The sequence below is a fragment of the Halichoerus grypus genome, chromosome 4, assembly GCF_964656455.1.
Source record: "Halichoerus grypus chromosome 4, mHalGry1.hap1.1, whole genome shotgun sequence".
Taxonomy (NCBI): domain Eukaryota; kingdom Metazoa; phylum Chordata; class Mammalia; order Carnivora; family Phocidae; genus Halichoerus; species Halichoerus grypus.
Window position 1 is genome coordinate 69,636,849 of NC_135715.1, and position 16,610 is coordinate 69,653,458.

General features: G+C 39.0%; 1 protein-coding gene across 6 annotated transcripts in view; it reads left to right on the forward strand.

Moving 5' to 3' along the window:
* The window catches only part of LOC118521761 (uncharacterized), a 479,907-nt gene that overhangs the window by 420,616 nt on the left and 42,681 nt on the right, over positions 1 to 16,610 (forward strand). The window contains exon 8 of one of the 6 annotated variants that reach the window (XR_013447022.1): positions 2,598 to 2,641. The exons of the other annotated variants lie outside the window; for them this stretch is intronic. The gene's annotated coding sequence lies outside the window, so the exon portion shown is untranslated. Of the gene's footprint in view, positions 1 to 2,597; positions 2,642 to 16,610 lie in introns of those variants that run through there. 6 annotated transcript variants of the gene reach the window in all.

The following is a 16,610-nucleotide window of genomic DNA, read 5'->3' on the forward strand; positions in this document are numbered from 1 at the left end:
GTATCCAAAATCTATAAAGAACTTATCAAACTCAACACCCAAAGAACAAGTGATCCAATCAAGAAATGGCCAGAAGACATGAACAGACATTTTTCCAAAGAAGACATCCAAATGGCCAACAGACACATGAAAAAGTGCTCAGTATCGCTTGGCATCAGGGAAATCCAAATCAAAACCTCAATGAGATACCACCTCACACCAGTCAGAATGGCTAAAATTAACAAGTCAGGAAACGACAAATGTTGGCGGGGATGCGGAAAAAGAGGAACCCTCCTACACTGTTGGTGGGAATGCAAGCTCTGGTGCAACCACTCTGGAAAACAGTATGGAGGTTCCTAAAAAGTTGAAAATAGAGCTACCATATGATCCAGCAATTGCACTACTGGATATTTACCCCAAAGATACAAATGTAGGGATCCGAAGGGGTACGTGCACCCTGATGTTTATAGCAGCAATGTCCACAATAGCCAAACTATGGAAAGAGCCAAGATGTCCACTGACAGATGAATGGATAAAGAAGATGTGGTATATATATACAATGGAATTTTATGGAGCCATCAAAAGGAATGAGACCTTGCCATTTGCAACGACATGGATGGAACTGGAGGGTGTTATGCTGAGCGAAATAAGTCAATCAGAGAAGACATGTATCATATGACCTCACTGATATGAGGAATTCTTAATCTCAGGAAACAAACTGAGGGTTGCTGGAGTGGGGGTGGGGGGAGGGATGGGGTGGCTGGGCGATAGACATTGGGGAGGGTATGTGCTATGGTGAGCGCTGTGAATTGTGCAAGACTGTTGAATCACAGATCTGTACCTCTGAAACAAATAATGCAATACATGTTAAGAAAAAAAAGAAGATAGCAGAGGGGAAGAATGAAGGGGGGGAATCGGAGGGGGAGATGAACCATGAGAGATGATGGACTCTGAAAAACAAACTGAGGGTTCTAGAGAGGAGGGAGGTGGGAGGATGGGTTAGCCTCATGATGGGTATTAAAGTGGGCACATTCTGAATGGAGCACTGGGTGTTATGCACAAACAATGAATCATGGAACACTACATCAAAAACTAATGATGTAATGTATGGTGATTAACATAACAATAAAAATTTTTTTTAAAAAGCAAATGCACTTATAGTACTATACTGTATTTATTGAAATAAATCTGTGTATATGTGGAAAAAAAAATTTTAGGACTTAAATATTTTAAAGGTCCCTGAAAAGTGAGTAAGCATTAGTTATTATGCTTATCATGCCCAATGGATCAAATGGCTGTATGGCTATAGGTTCAAATGTAGATGGAAACACACAGAAGAAATAAAAGGTCTGGAATTATATACAATGAACTAACAGTGGTTCGTTCTAGGAAGGGAATTATGATTGGAAGTGGAGGGTTGAGGAACACTAGCTTAATTCATAATGCCTAAATTTTGCACAGAGAATATGTTCCTATATTACTTTGAAAATGCAACTTGAAAGGGGACTTAATATTTTTTTAATTAAGTATAATGAGAAGACTAGAGTGAGAGATGTCATAGGCACTAGGGATTTTCAAGTAGAGGTGGGTAATTTTTAATGATGGAAATATTTCTAAACCTATTTTTACCAGGCTGTAACATATTTGGGCAGATGAAATAGTGCTGATTTTTTACAAAACAAGAAAAAAGTCTCCAAGATAATTGTCCAAGAACTTCACTGTAGTATGACTATATCAGGTACTCTTGGGATGGATAATTCAATACATAACTTTTGTAATAAATCTTCCCCATTGTTAATATCTGATTTTGTAGCTTCTAGATACATATAATGGAAAAAAATTGATATGAAACTTCTGGTGTTAAAGTGATGATACTCCAGAGGTAAAAATAAGTGGACCATATTTCACGTTACTTTGCAGTAGTTTGGTTTCACCTCAGCATTTATTCCAAGACCTGAGTCAGTTGCAAAGGTTTTTCTAAGGACACTAAACCAAAGGGTATGTAACCACAGGGGGAGGTGTGGAAATTTCATGTAACAGGACCCCATTCTTTTAACATATATTTTAACGATTACTTTTGCTGACATTTGCAAACAAACATGGGGTATTAAAATATAAGCATAAAAAGTGCATATTTGGTTTTTTTCTTTCAGTTACTTTGTTTATTTTTATTTTTTTAAGATTTTATTTATTTATTTGAGAGAGAGAGCAGAGTGAGAGGGAGAGCATGAGTCGGGGGGTGAGGGGCGAGGGAGAGGGAGAAGCAGGCTCCCCACCGAGCAGGAAGCTCCACATGGGTCTCCATCCCAGGACTCTGGGATCATGACCTGAGCCGAGAGCAGATGCTTAACCAACTGAACCACCCAAGCACCCCTAATTTTTTTTAGAGAGAAAAAGAGAGCATGAGCAGGGGGAGGGGCAGAGGGAGAGGGAAAATCCCAAGACAGCTCAGCACTGAGTGTGGAGCCTGATGTGGGGCTTGATCCCAAAACCCTGAGATCATGACCTGAGCCAAAATCAAGAGTTGGATGTTTAACCGACTGAGCCACCCAAGCACCCCTGTACTTTATTATTTTTTTTAATTGAAGTTCAGTTGACATACATTGTATTACTTTCAGGTGTACAACATAGTGATTTGACAACTCTATACATTATACAGTGCTCACTATGGTAAGTGTAGTTATCATTTGTCACCATACAATGTTATTACTGACTATATTCCCTATGCTGTACTTTTCATCCCCATGACTAATTTATAAGTGGAATTTTGTACTCTTAATTCCCTTCAGCTATTTTGCCATTCCCCCAACCCCCACCTGGGTCCCTGGGTGCCTCTGGCAGTCACCAGTTTGTTCTCTGTATTTATGAGTCTTTTTCTGTTTGCTTTGTTCTAAGTTGTTTGGATTCTGCATATAAGTCATATGGTATTTGTCTTTTTCTGTCTAAGACTTATTTCACTTAGCATATCCTCTAGGTCCATCCATATTGTTGCAAATGGCAAGATTTCATTCTTTTTTATGGCTGAGTATTTCATTGTATGCATTTACCACATCTTTATCAATTTATCTATCAATGAACACTGTATGTTGCTTCCATATCTTGGCTATTGTAAGTAATGCTGTATTAAACATAGGAGTGAATTAGTGTTTTCATTATCTTTGGGTAAATACCCAGCAATGGAATTACTGAATTGTATGGTATTTTTAGTTTTAGTTTTTTGAGAAAACTCCATACTGTTTATCACAGCGGCTGTACCAATTTATATTCCCACCAGCAGTGCATAATGGTTCCCTTTTCTCTAAATCTTTGTTATTTCTTGTCTTTTTTATTCTAGCCATTCTGACTGGTATGAGGTGATATCTCATTGTGGTTCTGATTTGCATTTCCCTAATGATTAGTGATATTGAGTATCTTTTCATGTCTGTTGGCCATTTAAATGTCTTCTTTGAAAAAATGTCTATTGAGGTTCTCTGCCCATTTTAATTGGATTATTTGGCTTTTTTTTTGGTGTTGAGCTGTATGAGTTCTTTATGTATTTTGGAAAATAATCCCTTATCAGATATATTATTTGCAAATATCTTCTCTTATTCAGTAGGTTGCCTTTTTTTGGTAGATGTCTTCCTTCACTATGCTAAAGTTTTTTAGTTTGATGTAGTGCCAATAGTTAATTTGGCTTTTGTTTTTCTTGCCTGGGAGGAAACATATTCAGAAATATGTTGCTAAAGCCAATGTCTAAGAGATTACCACCTATGTTTTCTTTTAGGAGTTTTATAGTTTCAAGTCTTACATTTAGGTATTTAATCCATTTTGAATTTATTTTTGTTTATGTATAAGAAAGTGGTCCAGTTTCATTCTTTTGCATGTAGTTGTCCAGTTTTCCCAGCACTACTTATTGAAAAGACTGTCCTTTCCCCATTATATATTCTTGCCTCTTTAATTGTACATTAATGGACCATATATACATGGGTTTACTTCTAGGCTCTCTACTCTGTTCTATTGATCTACGTATCTTTTTTTGTTCCAATATCATACTGTTTTGATTACATAACTTTGTAGTGTATCTTGAAATCTGGGATAGTGATACCTCCAGCTTTGTTCTCAAGATTGCTTTGGATATTTGTGGTCTTTTGTGGTTCTATACAAATTTCAGGATTATTTGTCCTATTTCTATGAAAAATGCTTTTGGCATTTTGACAGGAATTGCATTGAATCTGTAGATTGCTTTAGGTAGTATGGATGTTGTAACAATTTTAATTCTTCCAATCCATGAGAATAATCTTTCAATTTATATGTTTTGTCTTCAATTTCTCTCATAGTTTTCAGACTATGGGTCTTTCACCTTCTTGGTTAAATTTATTCCTAGGTATTTTATTCTTTTTATTCATTTGTAATTTCTTTTTCTGCTAAAAAATGCATGTTTTAATGCATCCAAGAACATTCTGTTTTCACCCATTCAGACAAGACAGTATTATTTTAAATGTCATAGTTTTTATATAGTCTAACCCAATAAAAAAGTATTTTTCTAATAATCTGGCTACCACATGATTGTTTTTCTACATTACTTAAATAATTTTAAAAAAGTAATATTTGAGATATTTTTAATAGCCTTCTTTTTTCCACAAATTTCCTTTGTTGTTTAGACATTATTTTCAAATCCAAAATCTGAATTGACCATGATGAACACAAGGACAGTTTTGTGTTCCATTTTTTAGTGTGAGGAAAATTATTTATTATCTTTTTATTTCCAAGATAAAGTCTAGAGAAAATGTTAATTGATTCCTTCTGGCAATAATTGAGAACTGGTAAAAGTATCATCCTAAAAACATGAGGTAGCAAGCAATGTTAAAGAAAAAAATGTTGGAAAATGTTAAAGCCAAATTTTCCAAACAGTATTATGAAAGAAGGACATGGAGCATTCAATACAAGGACAAGATACGAGAACAAAGAAATACATCAAACCAATGAGAGCAAGATCATCAAAATGCCATAATATTCAAAAAGTGGCAAGCAGTAACAAATTAAGGCATTACTGAAAGTAAAAACAGGAGTGATAATAGTGGATGTAAGTAAAATGGAGCTGTGAAGAGGAAAATTGAAGAAATTAAGAAAACTAACAAATTGTAGTTTTTAGTAGATTGTGGCATTTAGATAAGGACCAGTAACATCAAAAACAAGCTTGTTTTAATTTCTGATTCTATTCTGTAACATAAACCAGATGCTACACAAAACCATTCAGTTAAACTGATCAAGTGGAAAATTACCTTCTTTCCAACAGGAACCCTTGGTCATCCAATTTAAGAACTTTGTTCTATTTTGGCGTTGTATCAATGTTTTAGGTAATGTAGAAAAAACAGACCAAATTTGAGATAAATTCTGAGCCACCCCAGGTGGATGTTCTAAGCCTGGCTTTAGCCAGAAGCATCTTGACGTTGCTCTGCTTTAGGTTTTGGTTTGGCAGAGCCAGATGTTTTGTGACCTCAGATCTGTTTCTCTGAACCTTACTGTTCATGCCATTCCAATTTCCCTCCTTCATTTTAGACTGACTGAAATGGCCATCCTTTATTTTGAATAGGTCTTAACTCATTTTTAAATCTCCTGGAGAGAGACATAAAACTGAACCCCAAATATTGAAGTCATATATGCAAGGCCACCCAAATCCTTGAGGAGTCTTACAGGCCTGTGCCCAGCTTGGCAACTGATGCGTGTTCCAGGCATTACTCCTTCAAAATCCCAGAAAGCAGTACCTCCTTCTGTATTTTCTAACTTGCAGTGTGGAGGAGAAGATAAATTTTGGAGGAAATAAAAATGTTTTCCAGCTCCTGACATGAATATGTTAATGAAGTCCCAACCTCAGCCTCTGGCATTTGGAGGCGAAGGAAATTACTCCACATCTAGGAAGCCTTGGGACATGGCCCAATACCTGGAGATTGAGCGTGCTCAGTAAACACTCTCAGAAGGGGATTCAGCACAACACAGAGCTTATTACCTTCTGTCTATCCCACACCAAATCTAAGAGAACATTTAAAAACAAATCTCAACACTGCCTGATTCTGCTGAAATAAGGTGGCTATTCAAGTTGTTTTAACTTACAGGAGTTCCAGTATGTCAAAAATATTCTTGCTTTGATACCAAGGTTATGAAAAATTAAGGTGGCTGGTTGACTTTTTTTCTTTAAATCCATCCTAAATCTTGGACTGTGTTCAAAGGTTTACTTTTTTTTTTTCTGTGTTCACCCAAATGAACTTGACCAGGGTCATCAGCCATGTGTGGAAGTTTTGTTTGTTTTACCTCCTTTACAGCCTTCTCATTTAAATCACCAAAATAGGCCAAGATTCTGTTTCCCTTTTCATAGGGAAAAATAAATAAAACATACCTCTCAGTGCTTGTGCATCATCATTCCAATTTTATATTGCTGAATTCACTCAGATGGACTTCCTGAGTGCAGCACCTGTCAGCCCTTTCTGATGGGAAGGAATAGCCCTCAAGCCTTTCTCCTGTCCAGTAGTTTGTTTGGATATTGTGATGTCCACTCATCTTAGATTTTCCAGAAGAATCTTAGCTTTAAATATTGTGTTCTTCTGTTGTCTTAAGACATTGAATGTGAAGGGCCATCCCAGGACACTTCCTGAACCAAAATATCCACACATGAGTTATGGCAATGTTTGGTACAGGCTCTACTTTCTCAGTGTCTTCACAGTTATCCTACAGCAATCTAGGTTCTACTGTCCCAAGGGCACCAAGCTTTTATCTTGATAAAAGCTGTTGTAGGCCAGCCATTTCTGCAGTGGATCAAAGGATAGACTATTTAGCAGAAAGAATCCCATCATACAGCCAATCACAAATGTTCTCAGAGTGGAGAGGATGGTCTAAAATATTTCTTTACTGTTTCCAAACTAAGCAAATTATTTCTCATATGGGCCTCCAGAAGTCCCTTCTTTCTTGATATCCTTTCTTCCTTTCCTACCATCTGTCCACCTTTGTCTACCCCTTTGTCACTGACCCTGTGTATAAGCTCTGGGAAACCCATCCCTGGTTTCATCCAAAGAGGGGATGGTGAGTTCTCACTTTATTTGGAGCAAAGACATTTTGAGGATTAAATAATATAATCCAAGCAAAGCACTTAGCTCAGTATCTATCATAAAGAAAGTATTCAGTGATATTAGCTACCATTATCTTGATAGGCAATGTGCCAACTTCAATCACCATGATTTTAAAATTTGTATCAGTGGGAGTCTCCTATGTAAATATTTTCTTCTCCCTAAATTCTTTTTATTCCTCTATGGTAAAATGGACTTCTCACCACCTCTATTCCTGTGCATCCTCACCTCTGCCCAGGAGGGATTTTTCTAGTAGAATAACACATCTGTGTTATGCATGAGATAGGCTGGTTTTTAAAGGGCTCTGCTCCAAATAAAGTGAGAACTCACCATCCCCTCTTTGGATGGGGATTTGTAGATGGGGAAAGAGATTAGGAAGATTAAATTGCTTGCTTATAATTAGACCATCCTGACTTTGGGATCAGAAGATGGTGTGTACTGTCCACATTATAGTCACTTGAGTATAAGAGTCAATCCTAGATTAAATTAAAAGGACTTGGAAGTCAAAAAGTTTTATACCCACCCACCACTCCATAACACATACTCCAGTAGAGCTCAGAACAGTGACCTGCACATATTAAGAACTAACAAATATTTGTGACGTGCATGAAGGCACAACAGGATTTGCATAGGTTAATGAAGGCATATACCACATTTTTGGAGTTATAGTCAAGTGTTCACTCTATAAGTTTACACATATAGAAATAAGAAGTGAAATATAGCAATGATGGGGAACATATTTAAAAAGAGAAATGAAAGACCTTAGCCAGAAATGAAAACAAGATAAATATCATCCTGGACCAGAAATGGAATAGAGATGGAAAATGATGAGCTGGCTGAACCCAAAAGCCCATGAAGCTCTGGGTCTGGACACAGGCAGTGGCTACCAGGAGGCAAGTTTCTGTGGGGTAAAGGGGACTGGAAGTTTTCCATCACACATGGGGCAGGAGCCAGGCTCATAGCATGAAGGCAGGGGTTCAGGTGGGGCTCTCCTTAATCATAAAAAGAGACTAAATAAAAGAAAAATAATGTGTCAAGTGTCCTCCTGGAGGTCTGGTCTTTAGAGAAATCAGCATGTCGATTCATCAAAATATGAGACAGTAAGCCAAGTTGCCTGCTGGCTCTGCAAGAGGATCTACTATCCTCTGTATCTTAGTGGAACAGACATCCAACACTGTTCTTACTCTTCTTAATTTAGAGGCTCAGAGGGCTAGGAGGAGGCAGTTGGAAATCTGCTAGCCTGAGAGGGAGAGACAAAAATACTATGGAATCTAATATTTAAAAAGCCAACAAAATCAACAATGAAAACATTCTTATAGAATATTTTATAGACTCAGTTTTATAGACTATTTTTGGCAAAACCTTTAAATAAGTATGCTAAATGTGTTGAAAAAGAAAAGGAGGCATTACTTCTTTTAACAAAAAAAGGAAAAACTTCATAAGATAAAAACAAGGAAAAATGAAAAAGGTACAATAACAAAGAAAAAGAACCAACTATAAACTTGGAAATGAAAACTATGATATCAAAATGAAAATAGAATAAATTCCAGAAAGGCCAGAGTTGAAGAAAGACTGGCTATTTGGACAATAGTAAATAGAACACAACCTGCTTTTCAGTTCATGTCACAAAGAAAATACCTACTAGGTCTTGACCTTTTCTTCCCAAAGGGAATCTAACATTTCTGAGATGTGGCTTTGAGTCTACTTAAGCCCTTCCAGACTTAGTTTAGTAACCATCTCTGATGAGAGCTTTCCAGGAGTAAATGCATCCTGTTTCTGTATATTAAGGATATTCAGTCACCATGAAAGTGTATGTAGCCCCACTTTGCTAGAATAAGGATCCTGAGGCAATGAGAAGTGACTTGTCTCTTCCACTCTCTTCAAGTCCATTTTGGTGACCAAAGACAGAGATGGAGCATGCCTGAATGATTCAATGACCACACCTCTGTGCTCTACTAGAGTCCAGAATATGAGGGGCCCAATCTGGAAGGCCCTTCAACCCCAGGATGGAGAGGGACACATTCTTCAATGAGAGAACAGCGATCTCTGTTGCCAGGAGTTGCAGAGGAAAGAGTTTGGGAATTAGAGGAGGTGTTGATTGCCTAAAGAGAGATTGTTGCCTAAAGAGAGAAATGCTGCTCATGGGTTTTGTGTAGTCCAGGACAAAATCAGTCTCCACAAGAAGGGTTGTGTATGTGACTGTGGGGAGGCCCCATTCCTGGTTGGGCTACTAGGTGTGTGGAGGATAAGATGCATCAAAAAAGGCACCTTATCAGGTACTGTATTCTAGAGCTATTGCCCCTGCTCAAGGGGACCAGGAGGGCTTGTAGCTGAAGGTGGCATGCCATACCTGAGATAGTGGCTCCGCTTGAAAGGAGCCTTCTGTTTGAAGCACAAAAAATAGAAGTATGCAGGGAAACTGGGGGGCATTGTGGGACCTGAGGCTGCAGAACAGAACGTGTATGTTGACTTTTCTTTCAGTTTATTCAAACTTTTAAAAATACTGTGGGGGCGTCTGGGTGGCTCAGTTGTTAGGCGTCTGCTTTTGGCTCAGGTCATGATCCTAGGGTCTTGGGATCAGGCCCCGCATCGGGCTCCCTGCTCAGCGGGAAGCCTGCTTCTCCCTCTCCCACTCCCCCTGCTTGTGTTCCCTCTCTTGCTGTGTCTCTCTCTGTCAAATACATAAATAAAATAAAAATACTGTGGACATTGCACTTGCCATTTGAAGGGTTGCTGCTCACCATTATTGAAGATTTGAGTAAAGTTAATATTCTCTAGAGTCTTTAACGCATAGGCATCTTCTACACAAAGCTGCATAAACAGAGGTGGCATCCTGAAAGTAGATTAAAGAGTTTGACTCATTTTATTTGGAGCATCCTCTTAGTGGTGGTTGCACTGAGGAGTTTTGCTCGTACCTCGATCTTACATAGTCTCAACCTGAGCACTACCTCCTTCTGGCTCCCTTGCAGTGCCATGCTAGATCCAAAGTGTGTATGCTGGCCTCTGGAGGCATCTCTCCTGTCCCTGCCCACATCTGCTCTGCTCACTCATCTCCTCTGGTCAAACTTCCTTTCTACCCTTTAGCAACTCTTAACCTCCAGAAAATTCTGCCTCCCCTCATAACTATCTTGTGTAACAATTTCTTTTCATTTTTTCCTGTCTCTGTTATTTGTTTTGTTTCCCTAGAAACACAGAGCTGGAAGATACTGTAGGAATTACCTAGTTCAGCACCCACATCTTACAGATGAGGCCCAGAAAGTATAAGGTGTGTGGGTATGTGTGTATGTGTGTGTGTGTTTTAGTGAGCCATGGGATCTGGCTCTTCTCAGAGAGCTGGCTATGTTTCTCAGACTTTACGTCAATAGGGTTTCTCAGGGTGGCAGACTCTTCCTGCAGCCCTTGAGAACACCCCAGAAGTCCAGCAATGCAGTCATTCTGAAAGTATCTGCTCTGTCTTGGGAATAGGCTGAGTCTGTCTCTGATCTTTTTGGACACTTTGCATAGTCTGACCCAGTGTGCTTCTTCTCCAGCTTCCTGACAATCCTGATGTCATCCAGAATGTTCTTCCTCCAGCCTGACCTGATTCTCCATCTCATTGCTTCTGTCTAATATTGATCTCCTTGCCATGGAATTTGCTTACTGATCCAGCAGCAGGTTGCATCATTCTGCTCCTCCTAAATGTTTCTTGATGCCCCTTGGTGACCATGAGCAGGGATCAGTTGCTAGGTTACACTGGGATCAACTCAGCCCCCAGCTCCCCAGAGATTGAGACATGATCCATCTGCACCTGCATGCCATGCCTGCCAAGACAATGTGCTGAGGAAGATGTTTGCAGATTTCAGGGCTGATGAGGATGGGGCTCTCAGAGAGTTCTTGCTGGACATCTGTGACCCAGGGCTTCTCTTAAGGGAGAATAAAGTGAGGCAAACTTAAATGGGCTTAGAACCATAGAATGTTAGTCCTGAATGATAAGTAAAAGTTAATCTAGATAAGAGCCCAATGGGCATCAGATTTAAGAAGCATCTACATCGTCTTGGGGGATTATTAAAAATTCAGATTTGGGGGCCCTACCCACAGAGAGTAGGTTTACTTGGTCCATAGTAAAGCCCAGGAAAGTGACTTTCTAATAAGCACAAATGACTCTAATTTGGAGCCCCTCAATATGCATACCTCCTGCTGCTGCAAATGAGGAAACTGAGGGCCAGGACCTCTTGGTCCTCCACCCAGGTGCAGCAGGCTGTGGCTCCCTAGCCCTGTAGAGAGGAGATCTCTAACTTGGATTTCAGGCCTCTACATGGCCATGACTCTGTCCTTGGCTCAGTGAGAGGTGGGCTGTGCTCCCAGAAGTGTACCTGGAGGAAAGAAAAGAAACCAAGGGGATGAAGGAGAGTGGCACAGAAAGAATTGGAAAAGCAGTGAGGACAGCTGCAAGTGCTTCCTCACTTTACTGAAGGAAATTACTGAGCCAAAAGCATCCAGTCAACTCTGGAAAAAGAGCCATCAACCACCTGCCAACCCATTAAATGTGTAGTCAGTCGCTCACCTAATGAAACACAACATGAATGTCTGCTGAAGCCTTTCTTTCTTCCAGCCTCATCTTCTTCCTTCTCCATCCTCCTCTTCCTCTTCTTCCTTATTTTACTCCCCGAAGTATAATGTGAAATACCAATCTGGAGAGAGAAATTAATACAAATGTTGCATTGTGTACACTATATCCAAAAGTTTTTAAATGTGACATCATACAAATGCAAATACATGCTAGATCCAAAGTGTGTATTGTTTCCAAAGTCCACCAGGAGTGATGCAGCAGCATAGTCCTGCCTTCTTGGCATTCCTCGCACTTCCTTTTCTCAAAGGGATGCCGGCGATTGAGTGTTACTTACTCAGAGAGAGTGCGGAAGAGGAGGCATTAACAGTTTTCTAGCAGAAATGCTTTTTAAAAAATGATTTTATCTTTCAATCTGAGTTCCTCTTTAAAATTAAAATAGCCATTCACCTCTTTTGCGCCTAGTGTGCAATTTCAAATTACATCCTCTTGCAGTTTACCCAGTGCTTGCCAAGACCTCGCAGATGAGAGGATGTTTTATACCTTCAGTATAAGTTTTGTTCCACTTACACACATTAATCACCAAATGCCAAGAAGTGGCAAATATATGGGACAAAACAGGCAGCATAAATTACATTTTAAGGTGCGCAGATAAGAGCAAAGTCAACATCTCCATGTACCACCTCAAATCTCTTTTGGAATTAGATGGTGGTATAAATTTGAAGCTGTAAATAAGTAAGACATTTCTGCACTGTTACACTAACATCATAAAAACAAACCACTTTTTCCCCCTTCTGAATGTACCTGAATTTGAACCAGAAGTCAGAATGGTTTTAGAGAAACACAAAAATGTGCTAAAGAAAAGCAAATTTAAACTGGGATTTTTTTTTTAAATCACTAAATGAAAGTAATCATCATCACACATTGCAGCTACTTTAGAGCTCCAGTCACACTGTGACAAAAATTCCTGGGTAAATGATCCTCTTCACTCTGTTGAATAACATTCCACACATGGACTTACTTAAAATGTGACAGTTACAGTGCTAATCATTCCTGTAATGAGATAGCTGGTTAAGAGAAAAACAGTGGTAGAAGTCCAGAAGATAAAATATAACGAGTAGCCCTGCGTGGGTTTGGAAAACCCCACACATACATGTGTTAAAAGTGTCGGTTCTCAAGATGTGCTGGACGATTCTGGACCCCACTGCTTTTGGTGAAGAGGTGTCTCTCATGAGCGATCCCCAGGAGATGCTAAGTGACAGTTCAACAAATGACGGTAAAGGTAGATGCATCCATCTCCGTACAGGCTGAGACTAACAACTGGATACCTCTGGATCTTATGAAGAACTTTTGGGGGAAATGAAGTACTATTTAGCATGCTTAAGTATCAAAAGTGATTTCATTGTGGTTTTGTAGAAGAAACATTATTTTGCTCATAAAAGGTATCATATATTGTTTATTGGACCCAATGCCAAAATCATAATCTAAAGATGCAGCAATATTCTAACAATTCTGGGCAAAAGGTATACAACCGTATGATTAAAAATAAGTATATTGACATCAATAAATATAAAATGCAAAAATTTGCTGATGAATAAAATTCTACACCTTTCAGGTCATACTGTAAGTGCAAATAACATTTTTGCCTTTCAAAGAATGCCAGTACCTAAGTCAGCCGTAATATAAAATGTATGTGAGTGGATTTTTTTAGCACTTTGGACAAAGTAAATATATCATGGAAAATTCAAGAAAGTGGCAAGACACAATAAACTAATCGAAAATAACTCATAGATATAGAGCCAAAGTCCACATAAACAAAAAATAATAATATTAATAACTGATAGAAAGCTTTAAACTACATAATAAATTTGAAAGAATTCCAATATCATGTGTACGCATGCAACAAAACCAAATAATTCCCTGACTGTGAGTAAACAAGGGGAAACATGAATTCTAATAGATACTACCTTGAACTTGTTATTATAATGATTCTATTGGTTTTAAGTCATAGCTTATCTTGAAGCAAATATGTATCTCAAACGTTAGTAAAATAATACCAAATCTACTCACCATTTGGCTTCAGGCTTGTTACCTTTTGTTTAACAAACACACGCCACCACCACCCCACCACCCCCAATGCCAGGTCCCTCCATAGGAGTAGTACTATCACTCTTGTCCTGATATCCACCCTCAAACCTTGGAGGCCTGGCCTGACAATTGATCTAGGAGCTCATTGGACATGGGAAAAACTTGTTGTATTTGGAGGCTGAGGGAATGTGTGTTGCAGCCAACAAATCCAGGATTTTTGGATAACTGTAGTAATGGCTGATAGATTGATGTGTTTTGTTATTTTAATTTTCTCTTTAGCAAAAAGGCAACACCAACAACATACTGCATTTTTGAGTGAAATACCTGAAGGTTTTACTAATCCAGTACAATCAGTTGATTTGCTTAGCCAAAAGGAAAAGGGGACCATGACTGGCTTTTATTAGTGGAGTCTTGTACCCCAAAGCGGAAAGCCCTGGCAGAAGTGAGTATAAAGAGGCATGACAACTAACATTGAGAAAGAAGGGGAGGCACATGCTGACAAGGAGCCTGTGGTCCAGGATTAATGATGGGGTGCCTGGGTGGCTCAGTTGGTTAAGCGTCTGCCTTCTGCTCAGGTCATGATGTGGGGGGGGGGGCTGGGATCTAGCCCCACATAGGGCTCCCTGCTCAGCAGGGAGTCTACTTCTCCCTCTGTCCCTCCTCCTGCTCGTGCTTGTGTTCCCTCTCTCTCTCTCTCTCAAATAAATAAAATCTTTAAAAAAATCATTTATCTTCTTTCACCTCTTCACCTCCTATCTATACACCACGGTGTTCATTTTGTTGCACATAGCTTTCCAATTTCCCTTTTTTAAAATTACAAACTCTTTTGTTTCAGTCTCCCCCCTCTTCTTCTCTCTTTTCTTCCCTTGTGGAAGCTATATTCACAGTACAGACAAAATGTCTACCTATTGGACGTTCTTTATTACAAGTTACAATGTATGTGCACATTGTCTCTCAGAAGAAAAAGAAGAGAGTCCTTGCAGTCCTCCACTATGTGGCTTTCCTATTCTATGGCCTTCTCAACACTGATCCTAGAATTTGAGCTTGAAGAGACCATACACATAGTCTGGCTTACTATTCTTATTTGCTGGCTGAAGACAATAAAGGTGTCATGTTATTTTCTATTAGCTCCTGCCCAGTGCTTGTCCCACTGCATAAGAATTCTCCACCTCCACCCCCACTTCCTCTTCTTATTGATGGTAATGTGCCCTGAAGGTTCAGGTTGCTTGTTTGGGGAGAGGGGAGTGAAGTGGGTGGTAGGAAGGGAGCTGGATGGATACTGTTTGTCCAGAATATTATGAGGATGCGTGAACATTGCAAATATAATAATTGTACTTTCTCAAGGGGAAAGCCCCTAAAGTAAACATAAAACATTATTAAGAATCAGATATAGTTTGCTTAACCACAATATGGTTAACATCCAGATGTGAAATATGGAATTTAGAAATACATGCATTCAGAACTAATCTCTTTTCTTCCTGAACATTCAGATTGGTATGCTACAGAATTTAAACATCTTCTTCAGTCTCCCTGTGGCTATGCTTATAAACATTTCCAGCAGTGCTGTAAATATGTAAACAAAATGCTGTGGAAAAATGACTTCTTTTTCAGAAAGTGCATACAAGACATCCACCATAGGTTTTTCTTCAAATCCGAAAGGATTTGGCTGTTCTTTTTCCTATTCTATGAGCCACGGTGCTAGCACACTGACCTGGTCAAGCAGAACTCCAGGGCTCTGCCTCAACTTTCCCAAGTTTCCTTCTGTGTTCCCCAGTGGCCCCAGGGAGCTCCTCATCTCCTGGGGACAATACATTGCTGGGAAGGGCATTCTGTAAAATTTTGTATAAAGATCTTCTGAACTTTGCGTAGAGCACCCTCATTGAAACACGCCTACTTGGGGAGCAATCTCCATGCAATTTACATATAATGCCAGTCAGAGCCAGCTGTAGCCAAAATTGTGACCAGGCATGAGTTGCTTCCAGAACATTCTGTACGCTTTGCCCTTTAGTATTCACATTATTACAAAGGAATTTTTGAAGAGTCTGTGAAGTTGCTTTATCTTAATGAGATTATGACAAATAAAAAATTAGTGGTCCAGTTCAAAGCATGCTTATAGAGGAAAATGATGAATAGCAGTTTGGATACAGAAATATATTAAAGAATGATTTATATCCAAGCCAAAATCCATAACAGACACCAGCCCAAATTTAAAAATGAAAATAAAAACAAACAAACAAAAAAAACTTTGGGGCTTATGAAAAAACTAAGGTGGGAAAAAAAAAAAAACAGTTGTCATGAGAAAGACAGCTTTAGTTGTTTTTTAAAAGGCAGTGTGGTTGAGTTTAAAACCCATTAAGTCAATGAACTATTACTTTCTGAGTTCAAAAAGTGACAGTTTCATTTGCTTCATTGTCCTTGAATTTAGTGCTTTTACACTGGAGATCCATCATTTATTTTTTTTAACACTTAAAAAATCTGCTTCACTTTTCCAAATCTTTCCCTCTCCTCTTCATCTTATCTACATGTACTTCATTTTCCCCTCTTACAAGAGCCTTAGAAAGGGGAAGGAGAGGAAGAAAAAAGATTTAACAATCAGAGGCGTAAGTAAAATTTTGATAACAGTTTTCATCAAGCTTCTGCAGTCACAACTACAAGAAATTGTTTTCAGATACTCTAAACAGCTTCTGACACTCTGAGAAAGAGGGTGCTGATTAATCTACCATTCATCAAACTGGATTGACTACTAAATGGGAACTGGAGGAAGAGTGAACCAGCTTATCAAATGTTCCAGGAGCATTCCCATGTGAAGGCTCTGGTGTTGGGGCTCCTGCACCTGTCCTCCTTCTGACCTGCCCCCCCCCTCTAAGCTCCTCACTGTCTGAATAAGCCCTTCCCCATTT